The sequence below is a fragment of the Diceros bicornis genome, chromosome 18 (genome assembly GCF_020826845.1).
Source record: "Diceros bicornis minor isolate mBicDic1 chromosome 18, mDicBic1.mat.cur, whole genome shotgun sequence".
Taxonomy (NCBI): domain Eukaryota; kingdom Metazoa; phylum Chordata; class Mammalia; order Perissodactyla; family Rhinocerotidae; genus Diceros; species Diceros bicornis.
The window spans coordinates 61735755-61753992 of record NC_080757.1 but is presented as its reverse complement, the minus strand read 5'-3'; the positions used below and the strand labels follow the sequence as shown (position 1 = coordinate 61753992).

General features: G+C 49.7%; 1 long non-coding RNA gene across 1 annotated transcript; it reads right to left on the bottom strand.

Annotated features, from left to right (window-relative positions):
* Nucleotides 1–7939: 7939 nt before the first annotated feature.
* LOC131417888 (uncharacterized) lies at nt 7940–17331 on the bottom strand. Its single transcript, XR_009222768.1, has 2 exons — nt 17062–17331; nt 7940–8275 (listed from the first exon to the last, which is right to left on the bottom strand). It is a non-coding gene; the product is annotated as an uncharacterized LOC131417888 (long non-coding RNA).
* Between the last annotated feature and the right edge of the window lie 907 nt (nt 17332–18238).

Below are 18238 nucleotides of genomic sequence, written 5' to 3'. Positions count from 1 at the left end.
GGTGGGGGCTGCAGGTTCCCCCGCTGGAAGGTTCCCAAGGAGGGGGAGGCAGCCCCAGACTTGTGGCTCACATCCCCTCTGTGTCCCCTCTTGCTCCCTCCCAGGGGTCAAGGAGGTGGAGGTAGGCACGCACGCAGTCCTGTCCTCCCTGCCACAGCTTGCAAGAACAAACGCTGCACCGTGACCCGGGTGGGGTTCCCCTGGGCTCCCTCAGGTCACAGGGGGCCTGAGAGCAGCTGCCCTCTTCCCTCCCCACCAGGCACCATGGCAGATTTAGGATTCATGCTTCTAGGTTGCATGGATTTGAGGGAGGGTCCAGATTCTGGAGGTCTGAGCCCCGTGGGAGCTGGACGAAGCCCACCCTGGCCCCACCTGAGAGGTGGAGGGGCAGCCCTGTGGAGGCGGAGCCTGTTAGCCACAGACCCCTTTGCTCAAATACACTGAACATAAAAGATGGAGACCCAGATGCAAAATGACATCTCCTTAAAAATGCACATTCAGTGAAGCTAAGAGGGGAAATGCCAAGGATTAAACATTCTGGGTGAATCCCAGTGATGTCTCGCTGGTCTCACCCTCAGCCACTGGCCAACTGCCCTTGATGAGGCCAGCTCATCGCTGTCTATCATCTGAGTAAGAGGCTGCGCTTGATGAATAACATATTTTTTGGTTAAAAACAGCTTTAAATATTTATTTCCATTTAGCCTGTTCATGTTGAAGTACGCAAAGCCACCTTGCACAGAATGTGAGCTGGAAGGTTCCGATCGCGACAGGCAAGGCCTCCCTCCCTCAGCTTCCACTCTGGGAGGACCGCACTCACGGGCCGTGGGCCATCCTGCCCTGGAGATGGCCCAACACATGGGTGGCTTTCAAATCAATCCCACTGTACACTCACCACCATGGACCCCACTGCTGGACATGCTGGGGGACACTGTGAGGGGACACCAGGAAGGGACGCACCCACCAGTCAGGAAAATGGCCCCACAAAGGCAGCGAGGCCATCCCTTTCTCTTGGCCCACTGGCCCTGGGTTGGGAGGTGGGCTCCTGGGGTCCTGTCAGAGGGGATGGGCTCAGCCAGGCTGCCAGAGGGAGGGGCCAAGGCCTCCCTTCTCCAGGGAAGACAGGGCACACGGCCACCCCTGGACCTGTGGAGAACCCCGCATGGAGGAAGGGGCGTGGGTGTGACCACCCCTTGGGTGTAAGGGTCCTTCTCACATGTCTGTTCTTGCTGTGCTCAGTGCGACTTGTTTAAAGACCCACAGTACACATATAAACACAGGATTGAATCAAACCCATAAATCTTTGGGTCGTGAAAGGAAGATTATGGAAACTGGGGGCTTCCAGGTGCACCTGACCCACCTCTTCACGTCCCTGGGGATCCCGGTGACATTGGGGAGCAGCCCAGCAGTCGCAGCGTCACTTTCCAGGCCTGGGACTTGGGTGACGACGTACCGTTTGCCCATGGCACCCCCTGGTGGCTATTTCAGGCTGCATAGACATTAGCACTTCCCCAAGTCGTGGCCTCCTGTAAAGGAGCCCCAGCTCCAGGAAGAACCAGAACCAACCAGTCCTTTAGAACTTCCCAAGATCTCCCAACTCTACAGTCTGCTCTGGCCTCTGTTTTCTGATCTGTGAAGTCAGGACGGTGGACGTGGGCTCCTGACAGTTCTCGGGGTCCTGAGTCCTCTCCTGGCAGACACTCCAGTCGGTGGGCTGAGGCCAGGCAGAGGGCACGTCCAAGCCACCTCAGCAAGCTCCCTCCCTCGCCCCAGTCCAGCTGTGCTGCCTGCCCCAGCCCTGGAGACCCCTGTGAGTGTGCACTGGTGAGTGTGTGAGCATGTGTGGGTGTGTGTGCAGTGTCCGAGTGTGTGCACACTTGTGCACCTGCTGACAGGCAAGTCCTCAGGCCCTCGGAGCAGGTGCCTTGGTTTCCGGGTCCCCTCCCCACCAGCGTACGTCTGGAGAATTGACGTAAACAAGAAGAGTCCATTAATAATCACAGGACCTTGGGATGCAGAGGGCCTGGCCCCAAAGGCAGGGACCACACAGTTGGGACTGAGAACCAGATGTTGGCAGAGGTCATCTTTGGGGCTGTGATGATATGGGACATTCACGTTTTCTGCCTGTCTGTGTTTTCCACAGCTTCTAAAATGCACTTGAACTACTGCGGAAACAGGAAACCAACCCACTGTGACGTTCTCACGCTGTTTGCAGTCCCGTCTCCACAGTCCAGGCTGGGCAGAGCCATAGAGAAGCATTGAGAACAGCCAAGGAGGGGACTCAACCAACCTTGCCTTGCAGGTGGAAAACTGAGGCCGGGCAGAGGCCCCGTGAGTGGGGGCCGGGTGTGCCAGGCACCGTCACTGTGGTGGGTTCCATGTGGCAGGCCCCGAGGCCGCCCAGCCAGGGCTGACGTGAGGCCCCCAACCACTGCACTGTGATCAGGGACCGTTGGACAATTCCATCTTTGCTTGTTTTAGCTCTTTCTGTGACAACTGAGATTGTCCCCAATAAACAGGCTGTGGCTGGCAGCGTCAACTCCCACACACACTCCCTGTGGCACTGTGAGCAGGTGACCCTGCCTGGGGGCTCCGAGTCTGGCCCCGGACCTGATCTTTGTAACAAAGCTCCAGAGATGGTCACGCTTCTCCAGGGCCCGCCCTGTGCCAGGCCCTGGATGACACGCATGTGCAAACCCAGGTGTATTCAACCTCAAGCCGGGGTGAGGCCAGTTCTGGGAGGCCTGGCCCCTTCCCGAGGGTCTCAGGCCTCAAACAGCCGAGTTCACGCCGGGCTGACCAGGCCCAGAGCCCCCATGGCTGGGGGTGGTCCCCTGATAACTGGAGAAACTCGAAGCGCTGTGTCAGAGTCCAGAGCCCGCATTCTGGGCCAAAGTTCACCCTCGTCTGCAGAAAATTCCGTGCAGCCTGCTCAGGGCCTGACAATGGCTGGCTTCCTGAAAACTTTGTACTCTGTCTGAGGGGAACTGGAGAGAGGCCCCGAGAAGTGGGAGGTGCTTGGGCCCGCCTGTGGACGCCAGACACGATGCTCATGTCATGTTGAAAGGGTTTGATTCCAGGATCATTCTGACACGGCTTAAAACACCAACTCCTTAACATTCAAGCTTTTTGAAGATACCAAGCAATGTGGGAAAGTGACATGCTATCCCCGCTGCCGGGTCTGGCCTGCCCGTGGAGGGAGTGATGCACCACGTGGCAGACAGCCCAGGCTCCGCCCTCGGCTAGAGCGGAAAACTCTGCTCCCTTTTGAAAAGCAAGAACTCTAGATGTTTGCCTCTCAGGACGTTTAGGCTAAAAGGTGCTGGCATCCTCAGCCCCAGATGACACAGGAAACCCGTGTGGTTGTACTTTCTGTCTGGATGTTTCATATAAATTCTAAATTCGTAAGTTTAACAGTCCTTTGTATCAATGGCTTCGGAACCAGGACTTGTGTCTTAGAAGACGTTAGCCTGATTCTCACAGTCTTATAGTTAGAAAACCTCCAAGAAAGATGCTGTTAAGCTGATGCCGTGGTCTACAGATCTAAGCAGTGTGCAAATTCGGAAGGCAAGCTGATGTCTCCACAGTCAGGAAAGGGGGAGGGCCAGTAACGTGGTGGGGGAGGAGGTAAAGGAATCACTCTAATTAAAACCAGCTATTACTCGTCCTCCACACGGAGCTGGAGCCGGTCCCAAGGCCTTGCTTGCAAGGGGCTGGGGGAGGAAATGGAAGGGGCCAGGAGTTGAGACCGGAAATGGAGGGGCTCCTGGTTTGTTGTTCTCTGTGTGTGTGTGGAAGTTGGAGCTTTTCCAGTAGGAAAGCTCTCTTTTGGACATCAGCCGCTCTCAGCCCTCAGCCTTACCCCTGCCTACTCTAGGGCGAGAACAGTGTTATCCTCCTGTGCCACCTAGCATCCCCTCAGTGGGCTTGGAGGACCTGAGTCAGGATTCCACGGACACTGGATGGTGCATGGCTGTGACCCCGGCCAGAGCTGGGTGTGTGTGCAGAGGCAGCTGGGGCATACTCAGCAGAGGTGGGTTTGTGCCGCCACCCTCAGCTCCACTGGGAGCCAGACACAGAGGATGGGGGAGCAGGCCCTGCTCAAGGTCAAGGGCCACCGGACACCCAGCCCAACAGGCTTTCTTCACGAGTACAATTCTGTGGCATTTAGTGCATTCACAATATTGTGCAATCACCACCACCACCTAGTTCCAGAACATTTCATCAGCCCAAAAGGAAGCCCTGTACCCCTTAAGCAGTCACTCCCCATCCCCCTCACCAAGCCTCCAGCAATCATCAATCTACTTTCTATCTTTGTGGATTTGCCTGTTCTGAATGTTTCATATAAACGGAACATACGCTATGTGGTCTTTTGTGTCTGATGTTTTCTCACTCAGCATGATGTTTTCAAGGCCTGTCTGTGTTGTAGCGTGTGCTAGTGCTTCATTCCTATTTAAGGCTGAGTGATATTCCATTGCATGGATGGACCACATTGTGTTTATCCATCATCAGTTGATGGACATTTACGTTTTTGCAAAAAAGCGAGGCTGTGGTTGGTGTGAAGCAGTGGAGGCCGAGAGGTCAGCAGTCTTGGGAGGGGCAAGGAGGTATTTTCCTGAGAGAGTCTCCTTCATCTGGCTGTGACCCAGGAGGGACAAGCTGAGCCCAGGACAATGGCTACAGTCACCCAGGCAGACTGATGAACGTCCAAGGTGAGCTGGAGCAGCAGAGCGCTTCCCGTGCGCGGAGCCTTCCTGACGGTCTCCAGCCGGCCCATCCATCCTGGGACTCAGGCTGAAGTCACTATGCCAGCTCTCAAAGGTGTTCGGGTGAAGATTAAACAAAAGAAGAAAAAGAAAAAGAGAAATGTCCACTATGTTGGTGTCTGTCACGAGAACAAAGTGTCCATCTGGATCTGGGCTGGAAGGAGGCAGAGAGTCTCCCAGACTCTCCACGAGCCTGCCCTGCAGACAGGTGGGGCCGCAGGCAGGAGTGACCGCAACACCTGCAGCCAGGCGGGTGAGCCAAGTGTGGGCTGTCCACGGCAGTTCAGGAGCCACGTGGAGATGGTGCTGTCAGCAGGTAGGGGCCTCAGTCAGCCTGGGCCCCTGAGGGACATGGAGCAGGGTCACCCTGCAGTTCCCTCTCTGAGCAGAGGTGGGGCGCTTGTGGAGGCTGGAATGAGGAGATGAACACAGAGACCCCCCAGGCCGCCACAGGGAGCCTGCCCACCGTGACCAGGATGCTATCACTTACTGGTTACACACGACTCCTCCTGTAGACACTTTTCCCTAGCATGCGGCAGCCAGCAGGGGGCTTGCCAGGCATTCATCGAGGGCAGCACCTGTGCACTGGTGATATGGGTCTGGTCAGTGCAAGCGGGCCCCAGGCCCAGCACCCCCGAGCATGCTGACTCCAACCTGCCAACCAGGGGCCAAGGGCAGAATGGGACTCCCTCCCCCAGTGGCAAACACCCTGAAGGCCTGTGTGGATGGGCAGGGACCTCTCCAGATAACCTTGTTCCCCACTGGCCCTCTGCCCTCGCACCCAGCACCTGCCTCCTTGGGCAGAGCAAACACTGATTTTTCCATCTTCCTTCTGATTTAAGGGCTGAGGGCCACAGACACCCTGTTGGACCAGCCCTGATTCCCAGAAAGGGCCGAGGGGGCTTCTAGAAAGCTGGCCACCATTCAGGGCCATGCAATGGGCCTTCAGGACAGAGGAGACAGCAGGAAGCAGATGCCCAGGCTGACACAGCCCTTCTGGGCAGACATCACTGAGGCTCTGCTCCCTTGGAACCTACAAGGAAATGCTGACTGCTAGTGAGGATTCCTGGAAAATGGAGAGCAGGAACTCAACCCACCGCCATCTCAACCTTGTCCGATTTTCTCGCCTGCCTCCCAAATGTCTTGGCTCACCAGCAGGACAATGGTCTTGGGCACATAGAGTCAGAGGCTGGGCTCCTCCGTGGGCCAGCCATTCTGTCCAAGGCCCTCCACCTAGTCGCTAGCGTGGCTTCCAAGAAGGGACGACCCCCCACCCTGGGACAAGTGCCCCTCACCCAGTGAGCTAGCCGGGGATGAACAAGTGATGAGAGAGTCCCACATCCAGGCGACTTCCTTGATTCCTGGTCAGTCTGTTCCTTTAGAAGCAAACATTCGCCACATTCCTTTAGCCCTGAATCTTTTTCAAATCCTTCATCAGCTGAAGCAGGGAGGTACAGCATCCATGGTTTGAAAGGCACTTGGGAAATCCAACAGCAAATGGAAATTAAGTCGCAGACACTCCGCATGCAAAAAGGGTGGGGAGAAAGAGCCACATAGTAAGGTTTTGTCAATGTAAATACAATTATAAATTCTGATTAAACCAGAAAAGCACATGTTTTAAGACTTGTGGTTCAGTGTTGCAGAAGTTCCCAACATTCTGGATGTTGGGCCCCTGGTTCCCACAGACCAGGCTCTGAGATGGAATGCTTGAAGGGGTCATGTTTAGAATATATTGAAATGGGTACATTTATTTTCTAAATATTATTGACTTTACTTTGTTAAAAGTTTAAGAGTATGTTAGAAGTATGGAAATAGGACATATAAAATCCAGGTAACTGCAGTAACTGTGAATGAAATAAATTTCCTTATAGACACAAAGGATGTCTTATCTTTCTAAAAAAAAAAAAAAGATCAAACAAATAAAAGTCTGCTGTACACCATCTACAAGAAGCACATCTAAAATAAAAGACACATAGAAGTTGAAAATATCTGACTGAGTTAGAATGTGTCGGGAAATGCCGGCACAGAAGCAGGAGCAGCAGAAGTAAGGGCATCCAAATGCAGAACGGTGGAGGCACGCCCGCACCGTGCTCTGGTGGGACCGCCGGCCGGCCAGTCCTCAAACTGGGCATCAAATTAACCACATGGTGTGGGACCATCGCTAGCACTCCCACCTGTCAAGGCCTGAGATTCTGTGACCAATGGCAACACACCAAGTTTTGGGAATAGTTTGTGTGTTTTATGAAGCAGACGTAACTCCAACTTTTCAGAAAACACACTTGCCCCTTTGAAGAGCCCCGACCTCCAGAGGGGGAGGAGGGGCTGTGGGAGGGCTGAGGCGCTGCGCATATGAGTGCTTCTTCCCAGTGTGGGAAAGGGATTGAGAACCTCTGCTCAAGGGGACGCCCTCGCCTGTTGGGCAGCGTTCACTGAGCACCTATTGTGTGCAGAATGGCAGGTGTTTGTCCACTTGGAAGAGCAGGGACATCGTCACAACAAAACGCCCTCAGTTGCTGACCCCTAGCAGAAGGAAATGTGCATGGCTGGGCAGCTGTCTGTCTACACAGCCTCTCCGCCCCCCTCCCCAGCCTTGCTGCCCTCTGCCCACACCTTACACCCCGAATCAGCCCGGTGTGGAATGTCCCCTCGGTTTTCTACAAATCCCGAGCAGCGGTCTTCGGCCCAGCCAGCTGTTCTCTCAGCTCTGCCCTCCCGTCTGTGGGCCTCCCCCTGGGGCTGGCTTCCGGTACATTCCCGGCCTCAGGCTCCAGAATGTGGGGACCACCCACAGGCATGTGTTGACTGGCTGAGGCCCATGTGCCTGAACCTGTCTCTGGGGCCAAGGGCTGCCTGTGCTTGCTCAGGATTCACTGACCACCATGGTCCATCTCCTACTCATAGCCCTCCCCCACAGTCCCCTCTGGTCATGTGGCCTTGGGCTGACATTCCCTGCTCTGGACATGGAATGCCTGTTAGTCTCAGACCCAGTGGTCTCAGGCCTGTTTGGTCCAGCCCTGGGCCAGGATGCCTCTGGCCAAGAAAAGGCGTCAGAGGTCAAATGCAGATGGCAGAGTGAACAACCTGAGAGCCAGCTGTGGGGGGACCAAAGAGGGTGTAACCAGAAAAAATCGGGACCCTGTCACCGTAGCCGAATCAATGAACACAATGACCAGGGATTGAGGAAAAGAAAAATGGTTTAATTTTGCCAGCAAAATGAGGCTGCAGTGGGCTCGTGCCCCAAGACCCACAGTCCTCCTGAGGCATTAGGAGTTGGAGTTTTACAGGTTGTGAGGAATGTAGCTGTTTGTAGGGAGGGGAAGCCTGTGGCCTTGCTGGTCAGCACTTTCCCACCAGCCTGTATTTGGCCTTGTGAGGCTGCTGGCAGGGAGGAGGGCGAGATAAGGGAATCGCAGGTGGGTCTCCTTCAACGTCTCCCTGGTGGATGGTGGATTCGGTGCCAGGAACCAGTTGAGGAGCTTCAGCTTCTTGATAATTTCAGGATATCAGTCTCCCTGTAACAAACCTCAAGAACTGGTAATTAGCCAGAACTCCAGAACTCAGTGTGAAGCCACCTGGTCTTCTAACATTCTGTTACCTCCATCTGCCTTGTGGAACTCAGGGATAGAAAGCTAAAACAACCAATATCTACATATGAAGGGACCTTAGAGAAGCAGGGAAGGGGGAATGAGTGATTTTTGGTTTTTAACCCCGTATATGCTGGGTTCAATGTAGGGGAACTGATATCAGGGCTGGCATCAAGGGTTGGGGGAGAGGAGGGCCAAGAGGTGTCTCCATTCCTGCAATGTCCTGGAGCCCAGGGCTAATCTCATCAGGCCAAGGTGGCTGAAGCCTTTTCCCAAACTGTCCCCCTGGACCCTGGGCAGCACCTAACCCTTTCTTAAGGCTGAGTGAGCCTCCGAGGGGAGGGGGCCAAGCCCAACCAGCCTGCAGCCCCTCAGCGACTATCCAGGAGTCTGGACTGCCCCTGACCAGGTGGCTTTGAGGTGATGCTTCACCCAGGTGGGGCATCGAGTTGGTGCCAGGGCCCCACGGCTCCTCCCTTGAGAAAGTCTGTGTGGGTTGGAGGGGAGGGGAGACACCCTTTGGAGGATCCAGAGTCCTCCACCCAGATCCCACAGCATTTCAGCCTGTCCCGCCCCCTCCACCCACCGCCTGGGCCTCAGGGAGGGAGCCTGAGTCAGCCCCATGGGGTCACTCACCTCTCCCCTTCTCCCCAGTCAATCCTTCTCTCTTTAATCCGACAAGAGATTTTCACATATTCAGATATATGGGGTAACTACTCGGGTTCGAAACTGATTTGGCTTGAACTGAACAGCCTGACTTATGGCCTATCAAACATATGTTGTACATCTGCTTAACCATTAAATACACTCTCTTAAGAATGCATACTTCCCCTCCTATGCCCTACTGGTAACGCCCGGATTAGTCCCTTTCCTGACATCACTGTCACATTGACCTGCTAATTTGCAACTGGATACCTCTTTGAAATTTTAATAAAAATGCATCCTGGGTGTGTTTAATGTATGTTCTTTGTTCCAAAGAGACAAAAGACTGGACTGTAAACCATGCTTCTCTGGAACGCTTTCTAAGGCCTTCCCAGGTTATAATCCTCACTCTGGCTCAAGTAAACTCACTTTATTTCTCTTATCGATAGAAAGGTTACTGGTTATTTTGCGTCAACAAATCTAATAAAAATTGTTGTTTATTCTTAAAGAACAGTTTCCCGATTGTTTAAGCATCTGTCCATTGTAGAAATTTTGGGAAAAAAAGGGAAAAAGTAGAAGAAACTGCAAAAACTTGTGGTTCCCCTACTCAGACTGACTTCCTGACAACAGGCTATATCCTTCTAGCTTTTCTGGAAATATATAACGTATTTTAAATGAAAGCGGACGATGCTGTCTGCACAATCTGGGGTCTGGCTGCCTGGTGCTGCCGGCGCCCAGACACCATCATCAGAGGGGCCCTGGCTTCTGGGAGTCCCTCAAGTTTGTCAAAAGTTCAGAAATAACAGAAGTAAAACCAATAAATCACCAAAGTAGTAGTTAGTGAAAGTTAATTGTGCACACACCAAAAAGACAGTTCCCATTCAAACCAAAACGCAGCAGGAGGCCCCAGGCGCATTGTTACCACGCAGCTGAGGGAGTGAGGAGTGTTGACTGATTACTTTCCCAGGGATTGGTCATAAAATTGGAGTTTTCCTAAGTGGTAGGGAATTGGTCAGTGGTTACCTCCTATCAAGCTTGGGAGAGCATTCAAGTTTGGCTCATGATTTCCAGAGACCTAAGCAAGAAATGCCCCACGTCAACTTAGTCCTACAGAATAAGCTAAATTCAGCTTTGCTCATATGACTAAACTGGTTTCGCCTGCTCAGGGAATTTTCAAGGCTGGTGTCTGTTGGCTTTTGATTTTAACAAGTTCCTCTGGGGCTGGCCCGGTGGCTCCGCGGTTAAGCTCGCACGTTCTGCTACAGGAGCTAGGGGTTCGCAGGTTTGGATCCCAGGCATGCACCAATGCACGGCTTGTCAAGCCATGCTGTGGTCGGCAACCCATATAAAATAGAGAAAGATGGGCACGGATGTTAGCCCAGGGCTAATCTTCCTCACCAAAAAAAAAAGAAAAAAGAAAATTAAACACACAAAAAAACAAGTTCCTCACCAGATGCATCCAGGCCTCGTTCTTGTAGCCAATGTCACAGGAGTGTTCCCAAAACAAGTGCAGCCCTGAGCCTCTGGCAGCCTGAGAAACCCCCGGCTCCTCCAGGTTAGTGTCTGCCCACGGGTCTCTGGGGAAGACCCCCTCCCCGAACCCTCTCCCGCAGGGACAGAGACCCCAGGGGCCCTCCCCTTGACTTCCATTTGCAAGCAGCCCCTGGAGGTCTTTCTCATCCTGGCCCAGCTGAGGAGCTTCCCTTGTCAGAACTGCTCGTTCCGAGATGCCTCCCAGAACCTCACTCCTCTTCCCACGGGGCTGGTGGATGGTGTCTGCCAGGAAGGGCCTGGGATCAAGGGAAGCTGCTGTCCTTCATCCCAGCCCGAGTCCTTGGGGGACATGAGACCCTGGACTGCCCTGTAGTTAGGTTGTGGTTAGTCTTCCCAGGGAAGTGCTCTGATTCTCGGGGAATTCTCGGGGAACAAAGGGAATTGTTACCGAACCAAGTAGGCTGGCCTCCTGGTGAGTTAAGTAAGACTCTACACCAGTGGAAGTTGTCTCACAAAGTAAAGCGTATTTGCAGCAAATAGGAGGCCATGAGGAATCATTTCCAAAGTCATGGCGTCCCTGAACAAAGGGAAGGAGAAACTTTTATTTGGTTGGGGAGTGAATATTCAAAAGGGAGAGGCGAGTATACCGCAGATTATGGTAATAAGGCTTAATCTCCTCTTGAAGAGATTTTTTTCATGTGTGAGGAAGATCAGCCCTGAGCTAACATCCATGCCAGTCCTCCTCTTTTTGCTGAGGAGGACTGGCCCTGAGCTAACATCCGTGCCCATCCTCCTCCACTTTATATGGGACGCTGCCGCAGCATGGCCTGACAAGCAATGCGTCAGTGTAAGCCCGGGATCCGAACCCAGGCTGCCAGCAGCGGAGCACATGCACTTAACCGCTACACCATGGGGCCGGCCCCCTGAAGAGATCTTTGCACTAAAAATAAGGCAAGGTCATGGGTGCAGCTCTTGTAGGGAGGTCTGTTTAGCTTTAGGGTGGCTACTGGTTGTCTCCTTAACATAACAACAGTTAAATGCTTCCAAACCCACCCTTGAGTTCCTTGGGGCACTAGTTGGTGACAAATTCCCCCTCTAGTTTTATCCTGCTCCTCATTCTTGAGGGGCACAGGTCAAAGGTCCATCTTCTGTAACTGCTTCCTACTGAGCATGGGTGTCGTCAAAGGGACCAGCAGAGCAGAATTTACAGCTAATCTTCAAATAGGTTTGCAGGTCACCAGAGGCATGGCCCCGAGTTGTTTGTAAAAGTTAGGCCTATATTGTGGAAGCAAGCAATCAGGTATTTAATAAGAAGCATTTCTAGGGAAACAAAAGAAAAACAAGGTAACTGGTTGGAGTAAGTTATAAACCAGTTTCTGAGTTCAAAGGACAACCAGTTAAGAAAATTTCTAGATGTCAGCATCATATCTGTTGTAGCTTCCCTTTGAGTGGCTTACAGCAACAGGCATGCTATCGTGGTGATCTCTGTTAAGTTTATATCAAGTTGTTCTGCTTCAGTTTGCAGGGCTTCAGGAAAGAGTGCAGGCTCAGTTCTCAGTGATTCCAAATGAAAATGATGGGAAAACTGAAAACGTTAGTTCAGAGATTTGTAGCCAGATATTTCAGGAGACTAGAATTCAGGATCCAGTCCAGTTAACAGATGTAAAACAAAACCTCAAAGACAAGTAACAGAACTAGGATCCAATATCCACAAATGTGTACTATAGTTTCCACTGAAATAATTTTTCTCTCTAAAATCACCTTCATTTTTATCAAAGATAGCCAAATTAAGACTAACTAGTTTGTAAAATAAGTCTAGTTTCAATAAATTTGACTCAATTATTTACATAAGTACAGCAAGAATCGCAATTGATCCTACAGGCTCTTTTAAATCTGCTTTGCTGGAACTTGTTATAAGGAGTCTCAAATTCAACTTCAAAGGCCGCTCGAGGCCAGGAAAGCCAAGCCAAGGATTTTGTCATCAGACTTCGCCTGCAATACCTAGAGATTTGGGTGACTTCCTCTCTTCTTGAGGTCCCCCTAAATAGATGTTCCTTGCACCTGCCAGCTAAGTGATATTCCTTGCTCACCCAGGTAAGATTGCTTGGAACTTCTGTAAACTAGGTATCAGGCCAACATTTCCAAGTGGCTTTATTCCAGAAAGTCAACCTTCATTCCTCAAAAGCTGTCTTGTCATATCTGAGTCTGTATGTTTCTCTTAAATATGACATTCCAGTCAAAGCCTTATCTTATAACCAATATTTCCAATTGTGTCCTATTATAAGGAGAACAGATTTTTATTGAACTTATGCAAATAACTATATTTCCATGAAATAAGAATATTCACTTACTAGGAGTTTCCAAATTCTGGAGTGATCAGGTAGAGAGAAAGATAAATGTTTCAATTTTACTCACAAAGGTATAATTTACCAAATTTCTATAAGTCATAGCTAGCTTGAAAGAGAAGAAAAAATAAGTTTCCTTAAATCTGAAAAAAAAAAAATTTTTTTTTAAATCACCAATATTTCAAATGAAGTTATAAAAAATTATAATCATCCTCATCAGTTCATTCAGTCCTGTGTAATCGATTCTTGATCTTAATCTTCTGTTAGCGGTTTTATGGGGCCATTAGTTTCTCCATTAGAGTTTTAGAATTTCTTACCTAGTTTAGTTTTGTAATCTGAAATTTTATCAGAAACCTGTATTCTAGAGTAAGCACCAGAGTCCTCTCCATGAATTTCTCTGAAGATGAAATGTATTTTGCAAAAGCATCAAACAATAACTGTCTGTAAACAACAAGACCCCAAAATGGCAATTGACAAAGAAATTTGGTTAATTTTGTGACATACAATACTTCAAAATAACAACAAGAACTGAACTGATAACCAAGACAGATCAGAATTTCAGTAATATTATATGATTTCAAAACACCTATGTCAATAACATTCACCCACATAATACCACCTGAGAAGGTTTATCATCACTTATTTGACAATGCCTTCCATGTAATTTAACATACCGAATATGCCGGATAGGTTTAGTATCTTCCTTCTTATGGGAAGAGAGCAAATTTCTTTGAGAATTCGAAAATTCTCAAAGAAAAAAGTCAAAAGAAAGATTTTATTTAAGATTTGAATTTGGGGGAGTTTGTCAAAACTATCAAAAGGTTTTAAAACTCTTGGTCAGACAAGATTAAGAAATGCTGATCTTGTTGCTGTTGAAATAATGTTTAGTTACGCATTCAAACAAAGTGACAACAGAAACAGCCAAGGGCAAACAGAGAGTTAAAACAGTCCAAAAAGCCTTAATACAGAGACCTCAGTTTCCCTGAACATAGGAAATTATGTTAACAAAACATAGTTTCTGTCTTTTGGGTAGACTAATTCAAAGACAAAGAAAAACTTTTTATAATCTCTTTATCAAGTTCAAGAAAATTATCCTTTTAAGAGAATGAGGGCACCAGCTTACTTTTGACTTAAAACTCATTTACTTAATTGGATTTAGTTTAATCTTAACCAACTTGACCATGCATAACTCTTCAGGGTTTTACCTTCAAAAATTTTGTCACTTTTTACATTCAGAATTTGTCCTGTGCCTTCCTTTCCTCCCTTTTAGTACTTTAGAACAAATTTATCTTTCTTAACAAACCAAACAAAAATATTTCCATTATTTATACTTTCTTTACTGAAAACATATCTTACTTTCCTTGAATACAACCATATTTTCTTTAATTTTTAGTAGCTTTAATCACATATTAGAATTTTAACCCTTAGAAACCTTAATTTTAAGTAAAAACTAAGTAAGAAATTATAAACGAGAAGTTAGCCTTCCCTGGCCTGACAAACCTACAAATACTTTTAACAGTTTCTGGAAACATGTTGCTTTATAGTACAATCTTGATAAAACACAAGACTTGTTTACCAATAGACCCAAAACACCTTTTAGTTTTTCTGTAATAAGCCAAAAGTAGACAAACATATTTAGTAATTAATATCTAATATCTTATTTGAAAATGATCTAAAAACACAATGAATTTGTATCCTTAACCTAGCAAAACTTCAAAGTTTCAAGTTACCAAAGAGATTTTGTAAGTTATTTTAAGTACACTTGTCACAAACTATAATTATTGCAGCCCGGGGTTCGCTGGTTCAGATCCTGGGCGCGCACCAACTCACTGCTTGTCGAGCCATGCTGTGGTGGTGTCCCACATAAAGTAGAGGAAGATGGGCACGGATGTTAGCTCAGGGCCAGTTTTCCTCAGAAAAAAGAGGAGGATTGGCATCAGTTGCTAGCTCAGGGCTGATCTTCCTCACAAAAAAAAAAAAAGACATTTAGGTTAATTTCTATTACATTTAGAATTTATGTAAGCCCTTACTTTAAGCCAATTTCAATAGAGCTCTTAATTTTGGACATACCATCCGGAGGTAGAAAAATATCTCACATTTACAACGTACATATAGACACACATACACAGAGGTTCCACAGCTATTTTTTTTTTAATTTTATTTATTTATTTTTCCCCCCAAAACCCCAGCAGATAGTTGTAGGTCATAGCTGCACATCCTTCTAGTTGCTGCATGTGGGACACGGCCTCAGCATGGCCGGAGAAGCGGTGCGTCGGTGCAGGCCCGGGATCCGATCCTGGCCGCCAGTAGCGGAGCGCAAGCACTTAACCGCTAGGCCACAGGGCAGGCCCACAGCTATTGTTTTAAAATTACTGTCTTGAATCAGGCACAAGTCTCTCTAGTTATGAATAACTGGGTGGAATCTGATTTAAGGCCTCACCTTCCACATTGATAAGTTTCTAGAGATGAGGTCATCCCCCGCCTTCTCGGTACAGAGAGGCAGATACCTTTACAAATGGAGATTTCCCTTACAAAGGTAAATGTCTGGTAAACAGCACTTTGATTAGAATGGGCTTAGCAAGGACCCTACCAGTTTATCGATACCCAGAGTTATTTATTGTGATGGCTTATCCTGGGGACAGTCCTCTTATCTTAAATTCTTTCAGGCAATGAGTGGTGGGGGAGGTCAAGGCTTCCCTCAGACTCCCCTGCTCCCAAAAGAATCAAGGTAAAGAGACCCATTTTGAGGTGGCCAACCTTGATCCCCCACACATACATATAGACACACACGAACACACAGATAGACACAGACAGAGACACTAAAATGAATCAGGCACAATACAAAACTCACTCATTTCTGAGAAACATTTGCATTTCAAAGAACGGCTCTTGGGTTCTAGAGAAGATGGGAGCAGAAAACACACATCATAAAGACACAGAAAGCAGTCTTCTTTAAGATGGAGTTTCTGGGGCATAAGGCATCCAATTGAAAGTGTTTCTAATCAGTCAAAACGGACCCAAGGCGTGAGTCTCCAGGGATGCCTGGGGCACTCCCCATGGGCGCAAAGCCAGTGTCCAACTGACAATGGGCCGGAGAAGGGTGCTGAGCCCATCTGTGGGCATCAATATAGTTACAAGATCTAGTCAAGTCCCACTCAGCCCAGGGAGCCAGGGATCCTATTGCTGAGGTTGAGAGTAAGTCCCTGGCAAAAGGTTTTCAAGTTTTCAATTTTGCAGAAGGTCCAGGTTCTGCTCAGGTCCAGCCTGAACTTAACCTCGACGTGCTGACAAAAGAGGAGGTGACGAACAAGAGGAAAAAGAAGGGAAAAAGGTGATCAGGCCTTGCCCTCATGGCCTCTTCCCAAGGATTATCAAGATAAGGGTCACACAGACAACAGTTCCTGCGCTGAGGTAACACAACCCCAAAGGATAGTTTACAGAATACAGGTCTCTTGTCCCCATAACTGACCAGATTGTCAGTCAAATGACTGACCCAGGGGCCAACCTGGAATCACTCCAGGTGCCCCCAAACCAGGAGAGCTCCCAGAGGTGGAGCGCAGACTCTCTGAAACCAGAACCCAGAGGAGAGCTTTCATTAAGACCACCAGAGGGGCCGGCCCCGCGGCGTAGTGTTTAAGTGCGTGCGCTCTGCCGCTGGCTGCCAGGGTTCAGATCCCGGGTGCGCACTGACACACCGCTTGTCAGACCACGCTGTGGCAGCGTCCCATATACAGTGGAGGAAGATAGGCACAGATGTTAGCCCAGGGCCAGTCTTCCTCAGCAAAAAGAGGAGGATTGGTGTGGATACTAGCTCAGGGCTGATCTTCCTCACAAAAAAAAAAAAAAAAAAGACCACAAAAGGAGGCTGAGACTACAAATTTGACCTCAGGGGGCCTCAAACCCCCACCTCGTCAATCCAGATGAGATTCAATCTCCAGAGGGGACCTGACCCCTAGACAGACAGACTCAGTGCATTCCAGGTGAGATTCAGTCTCCAGATGGGGTCTGATTCCTGACTAGTCACCAGGGATTGCTCCCGTTTCGCCAGAACTGAGCGTCAGCCCTTCTGGAGTGGCTGAGTTTCACAATCCTTCCAGAGGGGACTCTCACTCCCCTGAGCCAGGCTACCTCCGGATGGGGACTCAAACCCCAAAGCCAGGCCCCAGAGAGGCTTTGTGAGACAACTTAAGAAAATAACTCTTGTAGCCATGCCGTGGGGTTGGTGCCACTCACCTCCATAAAGAGATCCTCTGAGCAAAGCACGCAGTGCGGCCGCTGGGTGTCCCGACAGGGCAGCCAAGTCAAGCCGGCAACACAGGCACCACAAAGGGAGTACATCCCCTCTGAGTCGCCAATTTGTTACCGAACCAAGTGAGCTCGCCTCTTGGTGAGTTAAATAAGACTCTACACCAGTGGAAGTTGTCTCACAAAGTAAAGTGTATTTGCAGCAAATAGGAGGCCATGAGGAATCATTTCCAAAGTCATGGCGTCCCCAAACAAAGGGAAGGAAGAACTTTTATTTGGTTGGGGAATGAATATTCAAAAGAGAGAGGCGGGTACACTGCAGATTATGGTAATGAGGCTTAATCTCCTCTTGAAGAGATCTTCGCATCGAAAATAAAGCAAGGTCATGGGTGCAGCTCTTGTAGGGAGGCTTGGTTAGCTTTAGGGTGGCTACTGGTTGTCTCCTTAACATAACAACAGTTAAATGCTTCCAAACCCACCCTTGAGTTCCTCGGGGCACTAGTCAGTGACAGAATCAGAGGCAGGCAGCCAAAGAGAGAGAACGAGGTGCAATGTCTCCTCCCACAGCCCGCCCCACCCCCACCTCCAGGTGACTTGAGGTGACTCAGGGTGAGTGGGGTGAGGGCAAGGGAGGCGTCAGAAGGAAAGCTGAGGCTTTGAAAGGCTCTGACCCCTTGTGTCTTGTAACCTGCACATTACCCCTCCACATGGCTGCAGGGTTGGGATTGCAGGGGTGGGGCAGTCTCCTCTCGCACGCCCCCAGGCTGGCTCCCACTCAGCCCTCAGCAAATGTTTGCTGCATAGACGACAGCTGAGCTGGGAGGGAATCCTCAGTGTTGGAGCAGAGTCCTTTGAACAAACCAACAAATACCAAGGACATAACAAGGAACGTCATGCTGCCAAAAACACCCTGTGGGGATGCAGTGAGGACCCTGAGGGGCGGGTCTGAAGGCCACGCTCCCTCCTGGTGGCCCACACTCTGGTCACCTGCCAGCGCCAGCGCTCCCTCTGGGGCCGGAGCAGCAGGAGGTTCAAGGCTCCAGGGAGGGGCAGAGCCTCAGGCCCGGTCCTCCTGTCATCCAGGCCCTGGGAAAGGCCCAGTAAGCTCAGTGACAGGCTACCCTCGGCCAGACTCACACTCTTGCTGTCCCCAGGGACCCCTTTG